At 50.0% G+C, this 23,082-nt stretch overlaps 1 protein-coding gene across 1 annotated transcript in view; it reads left to right on the plus strand.

The window, feature by feature from the left end:
* CMIP (c-Maf inducing protein) overlaps nt 1-23,082 on the plus strand; it is a 230,206-nt gene that overhangs the window by 13,542 nt on the left and 193,582 nt on the right. The window lies entirely within an intron of this gene.

Raw genomic sequence — 23,082 nt, forward strand, 5'->3', positions numbered from 1 at the left:
GTTGTCCTATGAATAGAGCAGATAAGAACTGGAAAGTAGAATGCCAGGCATGGGATCAGTGCTCAATAATGCCCCCTCTGTCATCACCACCAATTTTACCGTGGCTGCCGCCCATGCCTGCCGCCCATGCCTGCCTACATCTGTGCTTCTTGCTTAACGAACTTATTTAAATTAAAAAAAAATTTATTGATTTTAGAGAGAGGACGAAGGTGGGGGGAGGGGAGAGAAACATCAGTTTGTTGTTCCACTTACATGCATTCGTTGGCGGCTTCTCACATGTGCCTTTACCAGGAATCAAACACACAAACCTTGCTGTATCAGGATGACACTACCCGGCCAGGACTCAACTGAACTTCTTGAAGGCGGGGGTCCTTTTCACCCAGGTATACCCGACGTCAGTAGAAGACTTTGGCTGAATGCAGTCTGCCCTCTGTATCCATGGGTTCCGCATCCGCAGGTTCAGCCAACCGTGGATAAAAAGCGTTAAAAATAATCTTACATTGTTGCTGTCATTTCCGTGTTGTTAGGCCTACCAAGGTTGTGATGGTTCAGTCTGTACTGAACGTGTAGACTTTCGGCAGTGCAACAACTACTTATATTGCATTTACACTGTACTAGGCATGTCGACCTAGAGATGACTTGAAGTCTATTGGATGACGTGTGTCCGTGATGTGCAAATACCGCAGCATTTTACGTAAGGTACTTGAGTTGAGAATCCTTGGATTTCGGTATCTTCTGGGGGTTCTGGAACCAATCCCCTGCAGATACTGAGGGACGACTGTGTAGTTGCTTGTGTGGGGCATCTCAGGGCCCCAGGCATGGCATTGCAGTCTTTGAAGGGACAGAAAAGCCTCTGAAGTTTTCTTGGAAACCCTGGCTCTGTCTGGTGACTTTGGAGCTGTTCTGTTGGGAGAACTTCCAGGGAGTGACCTGAGGTACCTTGGGCACCGAGACCTGGAATGGACCCTCAACCCTGGCCCCAACCGCAGCTTCCACAACCGCAGCTTGAGCAGGAAAGAAACCGCAGTTGGGAGGCTTGAGATATTATTGGTGGTTTTCACTCAGCTTTCAGCAGCAGTGCTTGGGAAATAAGATTTTGATCTTGGGAAATATGATTTAAAAACAGAATTGAAAGTTGCTTTTATTTTCTCAATGATATTGCCTCTGACACATGCACAGGGCTTGAATGGTGGAGGCCAGTCTGAGCGTGCCAGCAGGCACGCCATGCAGGGACCTTCCAGGGGGCACACATGTGTGTATTTCATAGCACTTTGCTCTCAAGAGGGCTTTCTGCCTTTGATCGCCGAGCACCCCGGGTAGACAGAGCCCAGGAAGGCCCTCTTTTTGGGGGGCAGCTCACCATGTCCTGTTGGCCTCACTCTCACCGCTGGCGGTGGCGCTGTTGCCAGGGGAGCAGGCTTCTTCCTCAGATCCCTGAATGTTGAGAACGAATCCCATAGGCAAGTGGCTTCATGGAACTTGCCTGGTGTTCCATCCCAATGTTCCCATCCCAGTGAGGGTGGAGGTCTCTCTCCTCCCTGCTGGATGAGGACTGGGAGCTCTTGAGTCCCCACCAGGTCCCCTGTGGAGCTTTTGAAGAGGTGAGGCCTAGCCTCCTGGCCATTCAGGAAGGACACATGCTCCATTCTTGCCGGCTCTTCTCGGTGCCCTGGGGCCAGTGGGGACTGTGAAGGGAGAGGCAGGCCTTTCTTCAGGGTTGCTGTGGGCAGGCGGCGTCCCTTGCCATAGCTCCTGTCCTGTCACCCCTGTCAGCTTCTGCTCCTTCCCCTTGTCCCTTCAGGCCTAGGGGTGGGAACACATGGGGTAGGAATGGCGTGACCACCTGTCCTGGCGTGCCTGGGACTGTCCCAGGTGTTTGCAGTCAAGCTCTGTGCTCCAGGAAGCCCCTCACTTCCAGGCAGCCTGGGACAGTTGGTCACCCTAGGTAGAAAAACCATCTCGTGTGCTTTCACCGTGCTCTGCCCACACCTTGCTATGTTGTCCTTTTGTTACAATTTCTTCAAATGAGACCATGTTGTGTCTGCCATCTGTTTCTTCCCAGGGCCCTGGCTGGTACACCAGGAGCTTCAGGGGGATGCAGTTGCTTTCAGAGCCTCTTCTAGAGTTTATAGTAATCAAACAGGCTGTAATGCTAGACATGGGAAAAAAGAAATTAACCTCTTGTACTTGAACCCTTTTCTGAAAATACGTTCCCTGGAAAGACAAATGTGACGACGCTGTGGAAGACAGACGTGTGACCGTGACGAAGATGACGACGACGGTGGTGATGGTAGCAGTAGCCCTTTATTTGCCCGCTTACTATGGGCTGTGTTAAGAACTTTGATGCACTATTAGGCTAATTATTGTGACAATCCTGTGAGGATTTTCCAAGGTGAGGAAACTGAGGCTTATCGAGGGGGTGTAATTTGCCCGAGGCTCAGGATGGGCGAGAGGTCAGGCCAGGGTATGCACCCTGAGGCAGCCGTCTCTGAGCTGCTCAGCTTACTGACAAGGTGTTTTACAACCCAGGCCAAGCCAGACAAAACTCACACTTTCGCTGCTTCTGGCTTGGTGGGGTGTCTTAGTGGGTGTGCAGGCAGCACACCTCCTCTCATGTTGCACGGAGCAACCAGTTTGGGCTTTGCGGAATGCAGCTGTGGCCGGTACTGGAAAAACATTAGTCTTTCCTTTCCTTTTTCCACCCCTCCCCCTTTGCAATTTTTATAATTAGAATCAGAGTCAGGTAGAGTTGGAAGAGAACCTGCAGGTCATCTAGTTCTGGGATGGCAAATATGTGACACAGGTGCTGCCACTCTTCATTGCCATGCCCAGGGTAGACATTGCTAGTCAATTCTGGCGCAATCAGTCCTTTCCTGTGACCCTTGAGACAGGCACTACTAATCAATTGTTGGCAAGTAACACTTCTCCCACAGTGTAGGTTAGGAAGAACTGGAGACTACGAGAAGTTAAATGACTCTTGGCGAAGCCAATGGGGTTGTGGAGCCTGCTCCACACTAGGGAGTTCTCTGTGGGGAGAAGACTTTGGGTTAAAAGTCTGACGTCTAAGTAAACTGTGGTGTAGGAGGAAGGACATGGGTTTAGCATAGCAGTTCATGGATCTGGGTTTAAATCCGGGTTCTGCTTCTTACTGGTTGTAGCTTCAGGCAAGTCATATGACTTCTTGGAGCCTGGGCTGTGAAACTGAAAATTATAATGCGCACATCCCAGGGTTGTGAGGAATCAGTGACGTAGAATGTTTACTCGGCACCTAGCAGATGTTGCTCCAGGAGTGGGGTGGGGGCACTTACCGAGGTCTGGCACGAGCTCGGGAGGCTGTGTAGACGAGGCCCTGATTCAAGTAAGGCTGGTTCTCTCCTTCTTTCCTTCTTAGAGGCCTATGAAATTGTACTGTTACTATCATTTTTGAGAGGCTTTTGAAACTTCTTTTTCTTTTTAAGAACTCCTCTGTCTCATCCACTTACATTTTGGCCTATTTATGCTTCCTACGATTTGCTTTGGGAAGTGGTTTACTTTTTGCTTTATTCCTCGTCTTGTTTCCATTCTCACATCAGGGCAGTGGGTTGGTTGGTGAGTCTGTCTGGCAGTCACAAGCAATCAAAGCTACAGAGTCTTCCCTACCAAATGCATGTGCCAGGACATTGGATCTCAGACTTTTGTGGAATGATACACTCCTTTTGAAAGTTTGATGAAATATGTGGACCCTTCTGCTGGCAAAATGGTAAGATGGTAACATGAATGGTAAAATGGTAAGATAAAAATGTAGCATCTGTAATACAGGCATTCCCAGTGGATTCTACCCCCACTCCCAGGTTATCAGCCAGGCTGGGGGCCTGTGACACTTCACCAGCAGGAAATGGAACTTTGTGTGGAAATAAACATACAAATGATTTTTTAAAAATGTTTAAATGTTTGATTAAGTGTGAAAGATCAAGTTTTTATTCAGAGCTCTCCTTTGGCTGGGCAAGTGGATTTGTCCACATAGCATTTTCTAATGCTTATTGAGCTGTGTTTAGTCTTCTTGGTTATAGTGCAATGTTTTTTTCTTTTATCCTAGTCTGGGGTTTCAAGGTTGGCACTTCTTGCCCCTAAAATGTTTAAGATTTAGAGCAGTTCTTCACTCTTTGATAAGGCAGGGCGCATCGCTGCAGACGCTGCGGTGGAGCACAGGGTGATTCTGCCCGCATCGCAGATGGTGGCTCAGCGCTCAGCCCCGCCGGGCACTCACAGAGATCTTGGGCCAACTCACCTCCCCGACCTGTAAAGCTGGGAGACGGAAAGAACACAAACCCCTGGTGGTCAAGGATTAAATAATAGCCAGCATGAAAAAAAAAAATAGGCCCAGAGAACATTCAGAAAGGACATGGTGGATCTTGAATTTGATCACCTTGAATTTGACTCAGAAGAATGGATCCTTTGCACTGTAAGAGGTTGGTGTTTTTATGGAGTCTTTATTATGGACGCTGCCTGGCAGACTCAGTTGAAGTGAACCAAGGCCCTGTGTGAGGAGTGGGATGCGCCCAGTTCTAAAGTGCTCCTTCCCCCTGGATACGGAAAACTAAGGCTGACCAGCAAGGGTCTTCCTTGGTTGGTAGCATGTAAAGGGACTCTAGTAAATGAGTCCCCTCCTTGTCTTGGACTCTTCCAACATTAGCGAGGTGCCCCTCTTTAGCCACTCCCTGGAATGAAACATGATAAATGACTAGAGAGAATGGGTTCTGTGGGACCATTTCAAATTTAGACATGAAATTTTGCTGGGATGATTTCTTCGCCACTGAATTTTGCATTTGCATGTTTTTAAGCCAAAAAAGAGGAGTTGAACTTGCCCTTTTGTTTGCTTCATTACTCCCACCACTTCTGTCAGTTTGGTGGGATGTGGTTGTGTGTGTGTGTATGTGTGTGTGTGTTTATGACTCTTAACTTATTTTTAAAAAGTGTTGTCTGCATGGAGGCCTCTCCCCTTCCTGAAGATGGCTTGCCAAGGTCTGGCTGGGTGAAACAATGGAATCCACCATTTCTTGAGTACTTACTATGTGCCAGGCACTCATCTCATCCTCGAAGCAATCCCCTAGGCTGGGTAGTGTCCCCATGTTACTGGATTGGGGACAGCCCCTCTTCTCCAGGGTCACACAGCTGCGGGTCATGGGGCTGTGATTAATACCCAGGTCAGGGTGACCAGAGCCCATGGCATTTCTTTTAGGCACAACACTTCTCCTGTGATCTCAAGGGATTTCTTGAGTGTTCTTACAAGATTCTACTTAGGGAAAGAGAAGTAGGTGGTGTTTGGATGACAAGGAAAGGCCTGGAGAGTTCTGTTTCTCCAGCTCGGCAGCCTCCCTGCTGAGCTCAGGTGGGCCCAGGACTGCCTCCGCCCTCCTGGTCACTGGTTGAGGTGGCCTTCTCCAGGCTCCCAGCTGTGGGACAAAGTTAAGACTCTGTCTGCCTCACCCATGTGACCTCCTAGGACAGCCCTGGCCAGTACGTGAAGGAAGGGGAAGTATAGAGAAAGTACCTTTTTTATCAGTCTGTTTCACAGGTGAGAAAGCCGAGGCTCCAAAGGGAGGGTAGCCCGGCATGATCACTTAGATAATGAGAGAAGGAGCCAGGCTGAGCCTGAGCTATTCCTGGGAGGGGTTTGTAGGCTGTTGACCTGGAAGAGGTACATCTCAGGGGTTGGTGTCATAAGCTGGAGGTGTACACCTGCCAGCATCTTCCTCGTATCAGCTTTGTGCCAGGAGACTGAAGAACATACCCAGTCACTGAATCCACGTCTGATCTGGTGGGGCCTTTTGAGATCTTCTAGGTTGATGTTTTCATTTTGCGGTTGGGCAAACTGAGGCCCAGGGAGAGAGATTGCCCTGGTTGTCGTCTCTCCCCCAGGACAGCTTCTGGGTTTCTCACTTTATCTGCTCCTTCGTAACAGTCTTTCTTATTTATTTATTTATTTATTTATTTATTTATTTAGGCATTTGAGATTCTGAGTGTTTTTATTGTGGTAAAATATACATAACATTTATGACTTTAACCATATGTAGGTTTATGATTCACTGGCATTGAGTACATTCACAACATTACGTTACCATCCCCACTGCCTATACCCAAGACTTGTCGTCATCCCCAAGATACTGGCCCCCATTCCCACTCCCTCGGCCCCTGGCTGCCTCTATTCTAGGTGCCTCATGTAAGTGGAATCACACAAAACTGTCCTGCTGTGTCTGGCTTATGTCACTTAGCATAATATTTGCAAGGTCCACCCATGTTGTAGCATTAATCAAAACTTCATTCCATTTTTATGGCTGAGTAGTATTCCACGGGATGACTAGACCACATTTTGTGTATCCGTTCATCCGTTCATAGATACTTGGTTGTTCGTGAAACTTTGGCTCTGTGATCACTGCTGCCATGAATCTGGAGGCAATCTGTCAGGATTCCTGCTTTCAGTTCTTTTGGACATGTGCCTAGGAGTAGACATTTATTTTTTAAAGACATTCATCTCCCTCTCCCCCATTGCATTGGGAACTCAGGTTCATCATAGAATAATTAGAAAAAGAAGATAAAATTTCCCTCAGTGCTAACACTAGTATTTTTCTAGGACATTCATTTGTGTGTGCTGTTTCCCCCATCCACACGGCATTGTGTTGTACATGCGCAGTCTTTGGTAGTATGGGATGGATCTTCATTTAGAAATATAAAAACACTTGCAGAAAGCACTGGGGCAGAGGGAGGAGGTGCCACTTGGCCTCTGCGACCCAGCTGAATGTTCACCATCTCCAGGAAGCATCCCTCGTGGGTGCAGGATGCGTCCCCCCGTCTGTGACTGCTGCGTCCTGCTTTATCTGTTCTCTGTCCTGTTATCTGCTCCCTACATGGACTGACTCCTGGGAGTGCTGCCTCTCGCAGTGCCTGGTGGTGGTTGGCACTCTAAATATTTGTTCAATGAGTGAATAAAGAAACGGCTGAATGAATGAAGGAGTGAAATGAACAAGTGCAATTGATGAGTAGCAGTAGGGTCTGCTCGGGCTGGACCCATTGGCTCATAGCCTGTAGCAGGCACTTTGGGAAGAGCATCTCTAGCTCCGTGAACTGTCCCTCTTCCGAGTACTCACTTACATCTGTGGTGAAGGCAGGCCTGTCCCCCTGCAGCAGAGGCTATCCCTGAGCAGCTGGGCGCACACAGTACAGTTTACTCCCAACGATAGGGCCGTACGTGTTCTCTCACTGCACAGGTGTTTGCTGACGGTGTCCGGTGTGCCAGGTGCTGGCCTGTGGGGTGACCAAAACAGGGTCCCCCCTCAAGGACCTTACAATCCAGAAGGGGAGACACCCTTGCACAAAAGAACATGGTAATTTCACACAGTAAATAAGTGTGATGAAGAAAGATACCTTTTTTCTTGTCTCTTTTTTTATTCATTTCTCTCTATTTTATAAAAAAGAAATCTATTTGGCTGTTTTGTTGTTGTTGATTGGCAGCCAGGGATGTATGTACAGTTACAGGGTTCTAATCCCAGCTCCGCTGTTTGCTGGTAGTGATCTTGGCGATAATGTTAAGCTTCGCAAGCCTTAGTTTTCTTGTCTGTAAACGAAAGATAGTGGTGTGTCTGCCTTCTGGGGTTATAATTAGGCTTAATGGTGACGTTGCTCATGAAGCACAGTGCCTGGCACATCGCGAGGTCTCAGTGTTTGCTGCTGCTGTTGTTATGAACCTACCATCGTTAAATAATGAGGCTGCTGGCTGCATGGTTTTAGTGACAAAACCTGTCCCATCCAAAGGATTGGCTCACTGGAGAGGGGCTAGTAGGGTGTCGAGTGTGTAGACTCGACATGGCATCGTTTTCCTCATGCTTTGGCTGAATTGAATTTGTTCAGAACCCCGCCCCTGCGTCAGATTGTCTCCTCCTGGGAGCGAGAACAAAAGGGGCCAGCTCTGAAAGAGGCCCTTGTTCCCTCACCCAGCTCAGGAGAGCCAAGGCAAGTGTCTGCAGCCAGTTCAGGAGTTCTGCGGCAGGGCCGGCTCCTCCCTTTTTCCTGTGCCTCTTTGGGGCCAGTCTCTGGTTAGCTGAGATGACCAGATCATGCAGGAAAATAAACAGAGAGACAGAAACCCCCAAACTGCCTTCTGAGGCACACTTGGCCTTGTAGGGCAGGGACAGGGACCTTCTCTGGCACAGAGAGTTTCTTTAATTGAACAAGTTTCCAGTCTGTCAGGCAATGGGCTCGGTGAGGTTGCGTGGTGCTGCCTGGCCCATGTGGCCCAGCCCAAGTGTGGGTGTTGGACTTGGACCTGTGTTTGCTTCCTGTCCCTGCCACTCACCAAGGGGGCTGGGTGAGTCCCTCAGTGTCTGTGTGTGCCAGGCCTCGGGTTCCACCTGCAAAAGAGGCACATGGCAACTGCAACCTCGTCAGGGAGGTGGGAGACTGGGCGTGCACTTGCAGGGCCGGGGCTTATCACATAGCAGCTCCAGCGATGCTGACCCCCAACAGGGAGCCACTGCCACCCCTCAACACCCTTATGAGTGTGTCCCCTCTTATACCCCATGAGAAGGCAGGAGGATTTGAATGCTGTTCCTCAATATGCCATTTCTACCCAGGTTCAGGCCTGGGAAGAAGAGAGATTTAGTGTTTTACCTTTCTTGGGCCTTGCTTTTTGCTTCTGTGGGCCGGGGACCTGGTGACTAAGACTGTAAGAGCATAATAGGGGCCATTCCATGGCTCTCTGGAGTCTGAGGTGACAAAGAGAGGCAGGGGCTGGGGGGTGGGGAGAGGCTGTAATTCTTCTTTCCCCCAGATCAGCTCAGCTCCAGTGTCTGAAATGAGCTAAAGTGGGCTCATACCCTCCCCCAGCCACCCACTCTCACACTCAGGAAATGTGCTGTGCCCTAAGAGTGAAGTGTATGCTTGCACCGGCCTGGCCTCCAGTTTCCTCCCAGTATGGAGCCTTCTGCATGAGGTAGGGCGGGAACATAGTAAGGAAATGTACCCAGCGCCTGTGTGCTGTCTCCTCCTTGCGTGTCAGGAGCTTCTCACTTGGAGTTCAGGCATTGTGCCTGAAGCATGCACTTAGAGAGTACCTACTGGGTACCAGGCATTGCGCCAAGGCTGGGGAGAGAGCGCCATGGATGGTTGGGTCTAATGCCCCATGTGACTCGGACATAAACAAGGGTGACAGGAGCTTGTGTGAGGCGTCAGGCACCCCAGGAGAAAGCTGCTGATCAGAAGGGATGGACTCAGGCGAGGCAGAGAACAGGGGAACAGCACTCCAGGCTGAGAGAGATGGTGGCAGAGCCTGCAGGTGTGGCAGGTCGGGGGGAGGGAAATGCTACTTGCACCAGGAATGTGTTGAGTGGGGTGGGCCCTGGTGAGCTGTCCTGTGTGCTGGGCCCAGGACTTTGGACCTGAACATGGAAGCTGAGTCCTTGGAATGCCCCTGAATGTCTAGTTCCTTCCTTCTCAGCCTTGAAAACACCTCATTCTTTGCCCTGACTCTTGATCATCATTAGGCCTGAGAACCTGGGAAAGGTCGAGCTGGTGGCCAGGGTGGGGCTTAGTTCATGGCTAATGAGGAAATGGCCACTCCCTCATCGTGTGGTATTGGAGGAGAAACTCAAAGGGGCTGGCCCTTGAGATTGTTCTGGATCAGAAACCTTTAGGCCCAAGATGGAGAGAACTGTCTGAAATTGGAAGCGCTTCCATAGTGAATCAGCCTTCCATAGTGAAAAGGCTCCCCAGGCTAGTGATCACAGCAGCAACATAGGAGTTCACCCTGGGCTCAGCCGTTTGCCAGCTGTGTGACCTTGGGCAAGTGGCTTAACCTCTCTGAGCTCTTGTTTCTCATCAGTAGAATGGGGTGAGTAGTAGTATCAGTCTCCCGGGCTTCTGAAAGGATTCAGTGAGCTAATGCATGTCCAGTGTTAGCTCTGTGCTCAGCACAGAGAAGTACCCACAAAAAAAGAGAGAGCCCTTATTACTCTTATTACTATTGCTGTTACCAAGATTGGAGTCAGACATTCCTAAGTTCAGGCTCTGACAGTCTATAGCTGTGACATGGGACAAGTTATTGAGGTTAAACTGAGCGTGTTATGTGCATTATGACCCCCCTCCCCGAGTTGTCCCACCTCGAAAATGGGATAATAATTAAAGTTCAATTCCCAGGCTGCTGTGGGAGTGCAAGAACTGCTGGGTGAAGGCTGTGTTTGAGTCGAGTTTCCTGAAAGACTTTGGGGGGCCTAGAGAGGGGAAGGGCTTTCTCTGAGCTCCTCCTGCTCTATGCAGCCCAACAGATGGGTGTGTGGCAGGGAACTTCAGGAGCCTGCACCCATGACCTTGTCTGGAGGCTGGCGGCCATTCTCAGGTAAGAGGGGTTTGCTCGAGCCGTGGTGAGAGCCCTGGTGTTGCCTGACAGTTCGCCCCCAGACTGTTATCTTTTGCAGAAGTCATGAACAGGAGGAAGGACAAACCACTTCCTCCTCAGCCTTCAGATTTATCAGGCACAACTTTTGACAGTTTCAGTTTGAAGAGAATTTTTAAAAAAGAGAAAGAAGTTGAGAGAGTTAGATAAATGGAGCGACCTTGTACCTCAGCTCTTTGCTGTTTGTATGGTTTGGACAAGGCGTCTCCAGGGATCTCTGGGACGTGGGAGGGGAGAGGTGCTGGCAGGTTCGGGTTCAAGAGACGGCTGATGTTCAGAGCTTTCTTCGCACACCCAGGCTGCTGGCTCAGAGGCTGGGCTTCCAGGCCACTCACTGGCGCCTGCACACGGAGGCTGGGTTGCAGAGACAGATGCTCAGAAGTCTGACCTCGGAGCAGTTTTCTTTGCCCCTTGGTGTGCCTGGAGAAAGTGCTAAAGAGAAGGCTGGACCTGAAGTGAAGTGCCTGCCGGCCTCCTGGGGAGTCTGGCCTGGGTGCTCGTCCCTCTGCCCACCTGCCTGTTAAGACTTCACACACAGGGCGACTCTTGGGTTAGATTGGGTGGAACCATAGGGAAAGAACTGCGTTTTTGTAAGTCAAAATAAGTAAATATTGGTTTCACATAGGTTGACCTACTAGTTTGTAAGTAAACACGATTCCTGACTTCCTGGTGTTGTCTCTTTGCTGTGGGCCCTAGACTACTAAGATCAGGGCCAGAAGAAACCCCTTCTTGAGGAAAGAGAAATGTAATGATTGGCATACGTACACATGCACACACACACAACACATACATAATGTACATAGCTACACACACATGCACACACAGTACACATGCATACGAGTAGACACATTAATATGTAAACATACGTGGAACACACTGCATGCCCCCACACACATACACATGCATGTATACGGACATCTTCAAAGGTCGTCTTTGGCATTTTGCTCCTTGCATTCAAATTTACTGGGTGTATGTGTGACTTCGGGCATGTTGTATAACTTCTGCCTAAGTTTCCTTATCTCTACAATAAGATCAGTGGTAATATTTACAACCTGGGGTTGTGGTCAAGATGCAATGAAAAATGCATGGAACAAGCCTAGCACGGGGTCCAGGACCTCCAGGGTGCTTAAGTCAACGTCTTTTGATTTTCGGTGTTCTTCAGGGTGTCTCCTTGGGCCCACCCTCTGTGGTATTCCCACAGCACCTGGTTTGCCCACAGGTGCAGAATTTGGCCCATCTGCCTGTGATTCTCCTGATTAAATAGTGAACTTTATCACCCATTCCACACAACTGAGTGTTAACCTGTGCCACGGATTGCTCTAGGTCATTTCAACACGGCCTCTGCTCCAGAAGCTTGGAGTTCACTGGTGGTTTGTGTGTGTGTGTGAGGGGTGTTGACAGTAAATAAACAAGCCAACAATCACCAAAGCCCCTTTGGTGGTGACACAAATGCTAGGATGAAAATGGGACCCGGTGAGGCAGCAGAGAGAGTTGGGTGGGGACATACTTTAGACAGTGCAGTCAAGGAGGGCCTCTCAGAGGAGGTGACACAGGTGGAGGAGCTAGTCCTGTGGGGAAATGGGAAAGAACGTTTCAGGAGTGGGTACGGCAAGTACAAAGGCCCTGAGGTGGAAAGGCAGGGGCCAGCTATGGCTGCCATACAGCACCAGCAAGGAGCCTGGATTTTATTGAGTGCCTTGGGAAGCAGGGACAACATGAGATCTGATGACCTTTTACTAAGGTTGGTGAGAGAGGCATTAAGGGTGGACTGTGTGTGCTATTCTTCTCTTGTCCCTTTGAACCTGTCTTGAGCTCAGCCACACAGGGGGTGTCAGGGGTGGTCTGTTGAATTGCTCTCTGTGAGCGCAGCTGTGTCCCTTGCGTCCAGTGGACCAGGCTTACATCCCGTCTCCTCTACGTGCCCTCTGTCCTGATCTGTTCAGTGGGCATGACGATGGAAGCCCTAACCCCCCGCCCCCCGCCTGGTGGCCCTGCCTCCCCTGTGTCCTTCTCTGAGGTCAGTCCCTTTCAGCTCCAGCGCTGACGTTTCTGTCTGTCTTGTTTGTTGTGGGGGAGGGGTATTTAATTGCATTCCTCATGAGTGAATGACACAGAAAGGGCAGGGGTATGTCAGCGACACTGCTCTATAATTTTCATGTCTGGGACGAGTTTCAGAACTGAGCTGTTTTCCTCTCTGACCGGCAGGGCTGTTGCCCAAGTCAATAGCGGTGCATTTTCAAGTTTGCCTTTGTTGGTTTTCCTTTTTCTTTTTTTTAAAATAGGTCTTTTTTCCCCCCTTGCTATGGAATAAAACTGGCAACTTGGATGTGGTGGGTAAGAATTAGTAGTTCTCGTCCTTTTGGTGTGGGATTCGGGTGGAGGTTGATTCAAACATTTATTTCCCATTAAGAGATTCATGGGCTTAGAAGCTGGCCTTAGAAGTGGGACGATCGCAAGTCCCGACTGGTGATTGTGCCGTGGGACTCGGGTTTGCCTTAGAGGGAAGCAGGGAACTTGCCGAGCAGAGGTTGCAAGCGTGTGACCCCCAGACCAAGGCCTGTCTGCCGATGTATTTTCTTTGGCCCACGTGGTGATTTTGAAAAAAAATGTCTCAGTAAGTTGTCTGCATTTAAAAATCAGGAGAGTTCCCCTTAAAAAAGTCCGAATCTTCATTTTCTAATAACAACAATAGCACACACTTCTGTTTCACTTACTACGTGCCTGGCACTGTTCTAAATGACATCTGTCTGTCTGTCTGTCTATCTACCTACCTACCTACCTACCTATCTATCTATTCGCCCCTCCGATCCTCAGAGCAGTTCCGTGGTGCAGGCATTTTATTATTATCCCCATTCTGCAGCAGGGGGCATTGAGGCAGGCAGGGGGCCAGTTTGCTCCTGGCTGTGCTCCCATTCCCACGTGGCAGCCGTGGACTAGAGCCGGTGGTGTGGCTGTCCCCTTTGGGCTGGGCACATGTTCTCCACTTCACCCCAGACTCACCTGGGCCCCACTATACTCAGGTTCATTACCTGTCTGGTCTGGGCTCGGGGGCATCCGACTTTGAAGAGGTCAGGATGGAGTTGCCCAGAGCCCACCTAGGCCAGGCAGAGCGCACACCACTTCTGATCTGCGTGAGGGTTTGTTTCAGGCTCCCTGGTTTCAGTCCAGAGGGTGCTATGTGACGATCTCAGGGGTGAACTGAGTCAGGCTGCAGGAGAAGGGAGGCCTCAGCTTCCTGTCCTGTGTCAGCCAGCCATACTTCCATGGGAGGGACTCAGTGGGGGAGTCAGGGATTCCATGGCCCACCCCCAAGGAGCTGCATAAGGCACTGTGCCTGAGGCACCCTCCTTGTGGGGCTCCCCTTCCTCCTGTGGTCACCCACCTCCATGCAGGGAGCAAGCCCAGGATGGTGTCGGTCCCAAGGCCCTGCCAGCCTGGCCGCCCTACAGCCCACTGTGGGGAGAGCAGGGAGGGGGTGTATAGCAACTACTTGTCTTTGTTGAAACTGCTGGTGGGCGGAACAGGTTCTGGGGTGGCCAGGCTTGAGGGTGACTCATTTTGGAAGCTTTCAAACGTCATTTCACCTAAGGAGACTTCAGCAATGTGGAGGTGAAGTGGCCCTTTTCACAGAAGGCTTGTGGCTTCGTGGATGGAGCTGCTGTGGTCAGCGTGGCTGGCCTTCCCTGTGCCAGAGAAGAGCGTGGGCTGTGATGAGAAGCTGTGGTGTTAGAGCCTTAACCCTTTCCTCCCTCCTCTCTCTTTTGGGTGCATTTAAAAAAAACCCTCTTTATTGAGGTGTAATTGATATACAATAAATTGCACATTCTCTCTTCCCTTTAAATGCTAAATGATTTCAGCTGTTCAAAGCAGTATATAAAATAGTATGTAAATAAAACCACTGGTGTAAGAAATAAACCATTCAGCTGCAATTCCTGCTGTTCTCATGGGTGCCCCTCTTGGATTTTATCCCCTGCCTTTTTCTCTCTTCCCTGAGTTCTTTATAAACATCTTCCTTGCAAAAGTGCAAGAATTTCCCCCCTCCCTCCCTTCTACTTATCCTCTCCCCACTCCTCCTTCCTCCCTTCCTCTTTTCTTTTCTTCCCAGGGGCAGTCAAGTTCAGCCCATTGAGCCTCTGGAGAATCTTTAGGAGACAGTGAAGAATAATGGAAAGAACCTCAGGCTGGAGGGTTAGAGTCCTGGGTTTTAGCCCCAATGTACTAGATGTCTTTGGACTTCATCTATCATGGGGCTATTTCCAGCTTGGGCTAAAATCATAACTGCAGAATTGAACTGAGCTCTTGGGCGTATAGTAGGTGCTTGATAAATGGTGGCCAGTTGTATATCATCCACTGGTATAATCAGTCCTCCACTGATTTTGCAGAAACACAACAACCTTGAAAATGTAGTCCCTGACTATCTTAGGGGCAGATATTAGCGCATGCTACGAGCTATATGTTGAAATCCCAGGGCCTAGCAACTGGGGCTACCTTCTTTCCCACTGCAAATGACAGGGTGGTTTGCTTTATGTGAAGGTAGCCAGGCTCTCTCATCATCTGTAATTAGACTTGATTTATCTTGAATTTAGATTCAATGTTCATATAATTTTTTTAAAAACTAGGAACTTAAACACAGTAGAAGTTTGGTCTCTCATATAAAAGAAGTCTAGGGTATACACTATCCTTTTAGGACTGGTGTGGTTGGTCTGTGTTCTTCATGTTGCTCACGCTGCTTCTAGTTTGTTGCTCACACTGCTTCTATCTTGTTGCTCCACTCTTCTTAGCACCTTGCCTCATGGTCCAAGTAGCTGTTCAGGTTCCTGCTATTGCATCTGTATTCCAGTTAGTGCAAAGTAGGCTCCTGCCATCACATCTACATTGCACTTAACAGGAAGTGGGAGTGGGAGTGGGAGGGAGAATGGAGAGTGATTTCCATCCTTTTTTAAAAAAAGGTTTTATTTATTTATTTCTAGAGAGAGGAGAAGGGAGGGAGATAGAGAGGGAGAGAAACATCAGTGTGTGGTTACCTCTTGTGCACTCCCAATTGGGGACCTGGCCCACAACCCAGGCAAATGCCCTGACTGGGAATTGAACATGTGACCCTTTGGTTCACAGGCCAGTGCTCAATCCACTGAGACATACCAGCTAGGGCCAATTTCCACCCTTTTAAAGAGATTTCTGTTTTTATCTTATTGGCCAGACTGAATCACATGGCAACTCCTAGCTGCAAGGAAGTCTGGGAAATGTAGTCTGTGAGTGGGGCACAGCCATACCTTCATGTTTCTAGAACAGGTCATTCTTTGGAAACCTGCTCACATGTGGAAGGAGCTAAGTCTTTAACAGGAACCAAGATATGGAGTAAGTTTTCTTCAGCAAGAGTGTAAAGTAGAACAAAGAACTGGCTTAGTCTCTATAGTAGCAGAGTTGGTCCCTGGGCAAGAACAGAGGGCAGAGATTTTAGCTTCGTGTACATGGAGGAATGGGCTGCCAGAGGAGGTGGTAAGCTTTCTGAGAGAGGAGATGTGTGAGCAGAGGTTGAATGAACATGTGTCATTCAGGGAGGCCACTTGAGTGTGTTCCACATCTGAAAGGAAGGTTCATGGAGCCTCATCCAGGAATTGCTCTGTAAGGGATCTCATCCAGGGATTGCAAATCATGGGCCTTGAGTTGTCACCTCCCTCCCCTGTTCCCCCAATGGCAGACATCACCAGCTCATCCTGGTGCCCCACTGAACCCAAGTGCCACCTGAGAAACCTCTCCATAGCCTCTGTATTGATGGAGGTTGGCTCACAAGGTGAACCTACTCACCTTTCCTGCATGAACCCCTTTCTCTCATTTCTACAGGGGAGGATATTAGGGACCAGGTGGGGAAGTGGTGTGCCCAGAGGTGCACATTGAGGCTGGCAGCAGACCCAGGGTTCTGAGAGTCAGGTCCCTCTCAGCCACCCCCTCCTGTGAGTTCTTCACCTCCCTGCAAGGAAGCCAGAGCTGCAGAGCTGGTGTGGTTGTGTCTTGTTTACTGGAGCTCAGTGCAGACAAGGCCTCCCAGAGCAGGTGGAGGGGGCAGCACCTGCCACCCCAAGTCTGGGCTTTGCTGGACACCCAGAAGAAGCTGGGAGGCGTGGGCCAGTGGGAAGTGAAAGTGTGCACTAACCCTGTTAGTTCTGCTATTGACCCAGCAGGGTTTTTCCTGGGGGGAGGGGGAGGAATCTGCTTTGTTTTCTTTACTTAATCTGGCCTTGCCCCAGAGAGAAAACTTACACAGTCTCCATCCTGTTTGTAAAGAGGGCGTTCAGTGACTGGAGATTGCTCTCCTGGAAGAACTGGGAAGATGTCATCTCCAAGAGAAGTGAGGTCAAGGCCCGTGCTGGGGCAGCCCAGGTGGGACCAGGCGCCTTCATTTATTGTGGTGGTGATGTCTTTGGGCTGTCAGCGTATGACCTTTTCTCTTATTGTGGTGAAATACGCAATAACAGAAAATTTTACTATTTTAACCATTTTTAAGTGTGCAGTTCAAAGGTACATTCAGTTGTTGTGCAGACATCATTGCCATCCCTCTCCAGAACTGTCTCTTCTCCCCAAACTGAAATTTGGCGCCTATTAAATACCAACTCCTCATTCTCTCTCCCGCCCCCACCCCCGGGCACCCACTGGTCCACTTTCTGTCTCTCTGAATTTGACCGCTCTAGGCCTCTCATAAAAGTAGAATCATATAGTATTTGTACTTTTATGTCTGGATTATGATTTTTTTTTGCTTTTTTAAATTGAAGTGAGAATCATGTTACATAAAATCAGTCACTTTAAAGTGAACAATTCAGTGGCATTTAATACATTCACAGTATTATGCAACTGCTGCCCCTGTCTAGTTCCAAAATATGTCGTCACCACAAAATGAAAACTCACACCCATTGACAATTATTCCCCATTCCCTCTACCCCCAGCCCCCAGCAGCCGGCATATGGCTATAAACTTGTGAATTGGTATATGCCAGGCATTCTGCAAATGTACGTTGAATGAATGAAAGAAAATCCTTGCCAGTTGACAAGATGATAAAGAAAGTTGGATTTCCTGAGCACTTACTATGTGCCAGCTCCAGTAAGCATCCGTTTCCCTGCCCTGGGTGTGCTGCGAATCACCCTGGGTGAGTTTCATAACCCTTGAGGCTGAGACCCCAGCCTGCGTATGCTGATTGATTGGTCCAGGGAAGGTCTGGGCACTGGCCTTTTTCGAATGGCCCCTGAAGTGATTCTAGTGCGAGAATGACTGCTAGGCGTCATGACATTGTGCCGTAGCACTCGTTTGGGGCAGTTAATGCTACCTTCATTTCATAGTCAGGAAACTGGTTCACAGGGGTTGAGCAACTTACCCAAACTCATACAGCTTCAAATCTTTGTCTGAGTCCAGAGCCCTGACCTGACTCTTTCCGCTGACCTGCCCTCCCCTAATTGGTTCTGTCGTATGTGATTTCAAAAGGGGGACCTATAGCTGCTCAAATGTATGCTGTGGGATAAAATGATTAAACTCTGTCTCATGGCTCGAATTTGTTGGCTAATAGCATTTATGGAGTGCTAACTGTATGCCAGGCACTTTGCACGTCATTTGCCTTTTCTCATTTTACTTCTATCGGAACCCCATGGTTGGGGTGGTGGTGGGGGGGGTGGGGTGCTGTCATAATGCAGTGTTTCCCCATGAATAGACACGAAGGGGACATGATTTGCTCAGACGTTCCTGGGGAAAGACGTTCCTGGTGGGGCTCCATTAGCCTCATGCAGGGGTCTCCTCTCAGCCATTTTGGTGGCGGGGCTCAGCCATAGCAGGAGGGAGAGCGAAGGCTGGCTAATGTGATGTTGGTCTGAGGGCCAGGCTTGAAGCTGGACGTGGCGTTTTCACAGGAGGGCCTGGGCGGTGGTCAGTACTCCCTCTGCCTAGTTTGAAATAGTTGGGGGCTGCTGGGGTCGACCCAGGGCTATGGCTTGGCTGTTGTCTTCAGGGGCATTATGTCACATGGTTTGTCCCTCACACGTGTGTCTGAGATCTTTTAATACTATGGGACTCATTCGTGCAACAAGTATTGCTTAGACCTGATAGCCTGGCCCTTTTTGGGCTCTGGGAGCATGCGGTAGACCAGACAGGCACAGACTCCACTCTCCATAGTCCTGAGTGTTGCCGAGGATACCGGTCAGAGTGAGCAGCCCTTGTTTGAGCGAGTGTACCAGGCCCAGTCTCTGTGTGAGTTCTGTCCTTCTGGCCTCACAGTAGGTGTAGAGGAGAGGCGCTTCTGGGGCCCTACGTAAGAGACGAAGAAGAGGCCACACAAGAGAGGGTGGGAAACATCTCCAAGGCTGCACATCTTGTGCTGACGTTGAACGGGGCTGTCTGGCGTCAGAGTGCATGCTCCTAACCTCTTACAGATGATTACGAAAGAGGAAGGCTTGGGAGCATCTGCATGGGGTTGGATCACGCTGAGGCCAGGGCAGGCCCCCTGAGCTGAGGGTGCAGGGGGTGTGTTAACTTCTGTGGCTACTCTAACAAATTACCATAAACTTTGTGGCTTACAACAAAATACATTTATCATGTTGTATTTCTGGAGGTCAGAAGTCTCAAAATCAAAATGGGTGTCATGGGGCTAAAATCAAGGTGCTGTGTTCCTTTTAGAGGCTCTAGGGAAGAACATGTGTCCTTACCTCTTCCATTTTTTAGAGGTGCTCGAATTCTTTGGCTTATGGCTGTATCACTCCAGCCTCTGCTTCTATTGTCACAGGTCCTTCTCTGACTCTGACTCTCCTGCCTGCTTCTTCTAAGGACCCTTGTAATGACATTGTGCCCACTTAAATAATCCAGGACAGTCGCCCCATCTCAGGATCCTTGATCTAACCGCAGTTCCATTTACCATGTAAGGGAACGTTCACAGGTTCCAGGGATTAGGACAAGGACATCTTGGGGGCGCTGCTGGGTGCCTGAGAGCCTGGGTGAGGACCGGAAGGGGTGCACAGTGGGCAGGAGCAGCCAGCGGGGTATGGGGGGAGGCCTGATGAGTCATGGTGCAGACTGGGAGCAGGGCACCTGCTTCTGGAGTGGCTTTTGGAGACAGCACCTCTGCCCCTGCCTGAGCCTGTGAGGACATGTGCATCCAGGGATGGCCTGGTGGAGAAACCCCTGCCCCCACCCCCACACAGGAGCCTTCCTCCTGCTGCCCTTGGACAGAGGGATGGAGAGCTGGGAGCACTGGCGTCCTTCTATCTCCAAGACAGGAGGGAGTTTGGCTGTCGGGGGTCGGCAGGCCCCATATGCTACGTCTTCCCACTTTTGTGGGGTGTGGCACACCCGGGCTTTGTGGAAGCCCTGGAGCTGGGTGAATCCAGGCTCCTCAGCTGAGCCCGTCCTCAACTGTACAATGAGAGTGAGACAGGACTGTCCCACAGGAGGCACCAGTGAGGCAAATCATGGGATGTGCCTGGTGCGGAGCGGGATCTCGCACGTTCATTCGGTAGGCGTTGCCGAACACCTGCTGGGTGCCAGGCACTGTTCAAGGCACAGAGCGGCACAGACAAGGTCCCAGCCCTCTCAGGGCACCCGTTCCGCTGGGGGAAGAAGAAAAGGGAACAAGGAAATAGAGAGTCTTGTCAGTTGCTGATAATGCTGTGGAGAAAACTCTAGTGAGATCAGGAGGACAGGAGTTCTGCTTTGGCTGGGGAGGGTCAGTGTCTGTGTGTGGTGGCACTTTAAGTCAGGTGGTCATGAGGATCTGGATGAGAAGGTGACATTTGAACAGAGCCCTGATGGAGGTAAGGGAGCCTGGCCATGCAGGTATCTCAGCAGGTGCAAAGGCCCTGGGGTAGGAGTTTGGCATTTCCCAGGAAGGCAAGGATGTGAATGTGGTTGGAGCAGAGTCAGCCAACTTGAAGGAGGGTGGCAGGAGCTGAGGTCAGTTGAGTCCGTTGGGGGTCCAGATGGTGCAGGGCCTTGTAGGAACTTTGGCTTTGACTCTGAGGGAAAAGGGACCTGTGCTAGAGCGGACAGGAGAAACTGGCAGCCCCAGAGTCCTAAACACCTCCCTCCCTCCTTTCCTCCCTCCTAGCCTTCCTCCTGTTCCGCCCTCTCCTCCCCTTTCTCTGTTGCCCACTGTGTTTGGGGGAATGGGTGGGCCATCGAGGCCTACTGATTAAGCCCAGGGTCCAGCCTCCCCAGCAGTCTGGTCTCAGCTGTCCCTTCCTCCAGCCAGCGTCACGATATGGCTTTTGCTATTTATACAACACAGTGATTTACAAACTCTGCTTCTAGAATTTGGCAGTCTGTCCCGCAGCCCATTATCTCTCCAGGCAAATAATGGTGGTCTTTATCCAAATCAAAGGACAAAAATTAGGGCTGTAGATAGGGCTGTCTGCATTTCATGTTTCCCACCCATTATACTTTCACTTAAACTTGCAGCTCCTATTGTAATCTTGTGTGAGGTAGCATCCTGTTTAGCTCAGTTCTGTAGTTAATCATTTTAGTGTTACTGAATTCGTTAATGTTTGTTGAAAAACTACCGTGTCAGGGGTTTTCTGCTAGATGGGAAATTTGGTGGTGAACGAAGCGGGTACCTTTTCTGCCCTGTTCTGTATACCTTTACAGAAAGCAAGAAAACAAATTGATGAAATAATTTCAGACATGTTCTGACATTATCGTTTTCCACAAATTACGCCAGGTCAGCTTGGAGGCCCACCTGGTAGAAGCCATCCTTCCCTCCTGGACCCTGCCTGTCCACCTTCTTCTGAAAAGTTGGTTTTGGTGAAAAAGCCATGGCAGTGGTGGACTTTCACTTGCTAGCCTGAGGCCGAGTTCTGAGAGGTGCGAGAAGCAAAAACTGCCTGAGCAGGACGGTGGTGGCACTCAGTGGCCCCAGCCTGGACTGGGGTTTGGGGGTTGGTTGCCATGGCTACCTCCTTCCTGAGGAACCAGGAGGGGGCTACAGGTCAAGCTCCATCTTGACTCTAACAGAGAAAGATTCCCCAGTTAAAGACCTCCTGCTCCCTCCCCGCAGTAAAAACCATCTCCTCTTGCCCTTGGTCCAGAGGCAGGAGTGGACTGCAGGGCATGTGTGCACACCTGGCTAGTTAAGGACCACTGATGGGGCTTCTGCAGACTGGACATATTGGGCAGATCCAATACTGAAAGGCTCCGGCCAGGCCTGGGAGACACCAGGTGGCTTCTGGAACAAGTGTGAAATTTAGTCTCCTTCTCCTGCTCTTAGCTTTCCGGCTGTCTTGGGTGGACTCTTGGCTTCCTTATTCCTCTGTCCCCTCCTAGGCATGTGCTCTGCTCAGGTTTCTCCTCGTCTCACCCACCCCGCCTGCAGGCAGCCCTTAATATCTCTTTTCTGTCCAAGGCTTGCTTGGTGGGTTTTGAGCAGCAGTTTCTATCCTGGGCTGTACATCAGAATTGCCTGGGGGCTTGAAAAAATGTGCTGACCCCTGGGCCCCGCCCCCCAGGGGCTGGGATTCGTGTGCTGAGTGGTGGGGCCCAGGCGTCATTTGTTACCAGGCATCAGCTGTCGTTCCGGCTGGAGGGCGGTCTACTGCACGTGTGCACCAGAATTGTTCCCCATGACAGACGTTTGAGTTGTTTCAGGTTTTCTGACGGCAGTACAGTCTACATCCATCTTTTTGTGAGATCTTGACTGTCAAGAAAAATCGCAAATGACTTTAAAATGGGTGGGAAAAGATTCCGGGGTGTCTTGTCTGGCTCACCCATCTGAGCTATTTCTGCCTTTCATTGTCTTTGAGCTATTTTACAACTCCAATTGTGGAAAGCTGATAATAAGGTACATGATTCTTATCCATTGAAATGCCAACTATTTGTGCCTGTGGAATGTAGCTGATTGCCACCAGCCACCAGAGATTGTCCAGTCGCTCCCCAGGTGATTATCATGTGCAGCCAGGGGACCTCAGCTTAGAAGATTCTAGGTGATTTCTAACCCTGTCTTTTGTTGTCCTTCTGGACTCTGGGAACTGGTGGCTTATTTTGTTAGTTGTATGTTTAGACAGCCCAGTGGAAAAGATGAGAGCTAACATTTACTGAGCACTTACATATAACACACCAGATACTTTTTGGAGAATTTTTGGTATCAAAATATGGATGTCATTTCACGCAGGTAAGAAACAACCTGATGAAATAGGAACATTTATTATTCCCCTGTGCAGATGGGGAAGTTGAGGCCAGAGAGGTCGCTGGGGGTATTATTGCTCAAGTACAAGGGCTGGGCCTGCTCCTGCGCCCTCGGGAGGCAGGTGCCCTGGGTCTCGCCTGGTCCCTGCCGCTCTCCTCACGGGGTCACTTAGCTGTGGGGAGCCTGTGCCGTAGGGCCGATGACCCTGAGCTTCCAGACGTGTGCCGCTGAGCGGTGGGGTGGGAGGGGCGAGCCTGGCAGGCGGAGAGGTGCTCAGTGAAGGCCGTGCTCCAGGCTGTCACCTGTGTTCTTGGCATGTTGGTTTGCAAGCTTGTCACCTGCTTGGCCAGAGTGCGTTGCATGTCACACTTCACATGAGTGTGCTTAGGGGTAGAAAATGTGGCAAATCTCCCACAGTGGGGCTGTGGGGCTCTCCTAGGGATGTCCAAGTTTCCAGGACCCTGGCTATGAGATCTGATTGGTGGACTGAAATACCAAGGGACAAGTGTACATA

This window comes from Desmodus rotundus, chromosome 12, assembly GCF_022682495.2.
Source record: "Desmodus rotundus isolate HL8 chromosome 12, HLdesRot8A.1, whole genome shotgun sequence".
NCBI lineage: Eukaryota > Metazoa > Chordata > Mammalia > Chiroptera > Phyllostomidae > Desmodus > Desmodus rotundus.